This window comes from Amblyomma americanum, chromosome 1 (assembly GCF_052857255.1).
Source record: "Amblyomma americanum isolate KBUSLIRL-KWMA chromosome 1, ASM5285725v1, whole genome shotgun sequence".
NCBI lineage: Eukaryota > Metazoa > Arthropoda > Arachnida > Ixodida > Ixodidae > Amblyomma > Amblyomma americanum.
Window position 1 is genome coordinate 241,875,159 of NC_135497.1, and position 3,196 is coordinate 241,878,354.

A 3,196-nucleotide genomic window follows, 5' to 3' on the forward strand; every position below is an offset into this window, starting at 1 on the left:
TGGTCTAATTTTTCTGATTGGCCGGTTCGCGCCATTGTTGATTGTTTTTCATACCTACTGCCTCGGCTTGTCCATTATGTATATTTCAGTGCGTGTGTAAGCGTTCGCCGAGGCACTTGCGGTCGTGCTTGCGGGTTTTGCATGTAGATAGTGTGCAATTGGTTTGATTACTTCTGATATTTGAATATGTATTGGGTGGTGGTAGAAACTTTATTTGAAGAGACGGAAATGAGGGGGGCGGGGCGAAGGCGGCGGTGCCGAGGTCTCCGAAATATTTTCCACCACCCGGTGTTCAATTCGCGGTGACACTGTACACCACGCGAGTATTGTTTCATCGCCGTAGTGAATATCCGGTTCTGTTTCTTGTAAATATTTTCTCGTTTGTTTCGCGATTACGTTCGCTTTATTGTGGCTTTTGGCAATTTGTAATGATTTACGGGATGAGGTGCGACCGCTCTCCTCAGTGTTCAGTTCCACGCTTTGCATACGTTTTGTTTGTTGACAGTGCGTATTTAACTTTATTCCGATTGGTTGCTAGATATGTTGTGCTGTGAATGATTGACTGTTATTTTATGCTTCGCGATTTGAGACTTTGGCTTATTGATTGTTTTTGTCAATTGGTATGCATTGTGAAGCGCAAATAAAGCTCACATTTGGTTATAGATTGAAACGGCAACAGTCCCTTTTCACTTCTACATTTGAAGTGCCAGTGTAAATGTTGCCCCTCTGAGATGGAGATGTCGAGGTACTGCAGTATTCCGCCCTTCGGGACTTCATGCGTAAACTCAAGTCCAGGGTGCGCTGTTTCAAATTGCTCCAGGATGTCGTGCATGAAGCTTTCCGTCACGCCTCCCTGCGAGAGCAGAGTAAGAAATCATCAACATACCTGAAACATTTAACGACACCGAGTGGCTTCAAGGTTTCAGCGACGGCAGTCGGTCTCCTCTGGCCAGGTACAAGTCACAGAGCACGGGCGCTATGCACTGCCAATACATATCCTTTCTTTCTGGGTGTACACTTCCCTGCCAAACTCGATGAACAGATAAGACAAGTATTTCGCTATGTTAGCCACAAAATTCAAGGTGCTAACACCGCTTTCATTCATAAATTTCACTTCACCATATTAAGCCATTGCTTCTTCCACCACGTCAGGTACATGTTTCTGTGGAATATTGTAGAATAAGTGCTTTACATCTATCGACAAGCAAGATACCTTTGGTTCATCTTGTAGAAACACGATCACCTTTTCTGAATTCTTGATTAGAAAATGGTCTTTTACGGACTGTTTGTTCAGGTTCTTCTGCAGGAAGCTCGCCAATATTTTTTGCCACGTACTTCTCTCTTCCACTATTGTCCTGAGCGCATTGCCCTGCTTATGTGTCTTTACCTAGAAGAAGACATTCAAACACAATGTCTTGCATTCCTTCATGCCATTTGCTAGTTTTTCTGAGCCCATGGACTCACAAAGCTGAAATGTTTCCCTTCGAATGGCTTTTCGTCTTCTTTCGTCCAAGTTCTCTTCTCTCTTGAAGTTCTTCAGTATCGCTTCTGTTGCTTTCGCTTTGTACAGTCCTGCACCAACGACAGCAAACTGTCCTGTTTTTTATGCGAAAGGTTTCGGGCCTTCGCGCGACGCTTGGCGGTGGCCACCATTGACCCTGAAGTGGGGTCACGTGACATGACGTCACGTGATGACGTCACACCGGCTGCAGATGGGGCCTCATATCGCGCCGTCGGACGTCGCCCGGAGGAGGCCTCCACGCTTCGATTCGCGCCGTCGCGCGCGGCGCGGCGGCGGCGCTACCATCGCTGCATCACGTGATATGTGACGTCACGCCAGGGATGAAGCGGCGCGCGCCCGCCGTCGCGTCAGTCTCTCTGCCCGCAACCGCGCCAGCGTCTTTGCGCCGGGCGTGCAGCTGCTTAACATGCTTCGCATCCACTGGGCTTAACCTTGATAAGCCTCCAATTTTTTCTGACATCGGCAGCTTAAAGTCGTTTTCTCGAAGGAATTTCACAACTCTTCCCGGGTTCAAGCAAGGACACGTAGTAGTGACTTCCCTGGCTATGCACTTTAGCGCATCCAATTTGCATGCATCTCTTTCTTCCTTGTCGGCTTTCTTGGCTATTGCATGGGACATACCTAAGAGTTGGAGTGACGTTGCGGAAAACTGAACAGCGTACTTTGGTCCCTTGCTCAAAGTCGCAAAAAGTTTTGCTGGTACGCTGCTCTCAGTTAGATTTAACACGTCGTATTTTTTCCGGGCCTTTTTCCCCTCCTCGGTAAATTGTGAAGGGAAGCTTCCCATGCTCGCTGGCCTAGAACTTCTGCCAAGTTAAAAAAGTACTTCATTTGCTTTCTATTCCTTGAATCCAGCGTTGAAGCGTAGATATCCCTGATGTAGTCATGGTAGATACGCACTTGTTTCGAGGTCTCTCCTCGTAAAAGTTTGTAAAGGCGTCTCTACGTTGTCTCTGTTGGTGGCATGAATCCGAACAGGAGCGAAATCACCGGTCCACTCACTCACTGTTTTTGTGTCCGTTCTTTTTTCTTCTTGACAGTTCATATAAAACGAATTTCTCACGAAATAAAAGACAGGAGCGCCCGCTTGTGACGCAGCATTTTTTTCACAGTTCCATGGTCGATGTATAAAATTCTTGTGCTTTTAAAGTGGTAATGTAACATTCCCTGCATTTGAATTGTATGTGGCGACATAGTTACAGAATGAAACTAAAGCTAAAGCTACTGGGTGTTCTGTTGGTTTGTATTTCTTGCTATGCATCAAGCACAACATTATTTAGGTATGCACCGTAGCATTTCAATATAAAACATATGAATGCTGACTTCAGTTCATTGCATGTGCTCGGCCTACGAGCTCAAAATTTGAAGCATGAGTTGTGAATAGCACCTGGCCGTTGGTTTCAAGGTCGAAGTATGTATGCTAAATGAGCAAAGAATAAGTGGAAAAAGAAGTTTATGGGTCTCGTATTGACCAAATTTTAAGGAAGGACTGCAATGTGTCAGATTCTACAATCTTGTGTGTAGGTGACCAAAGGGAAATTAATCAAAAGATGAGTTACTTGAATATTACATGCATGCAGTGTTTGGTAATATTTTCTTGCATGTTATTTGTATAGGTCAGTTTCATTTGTAATATAGATCTAGGTACAAATTACACATTCAATGAAAGCAAGG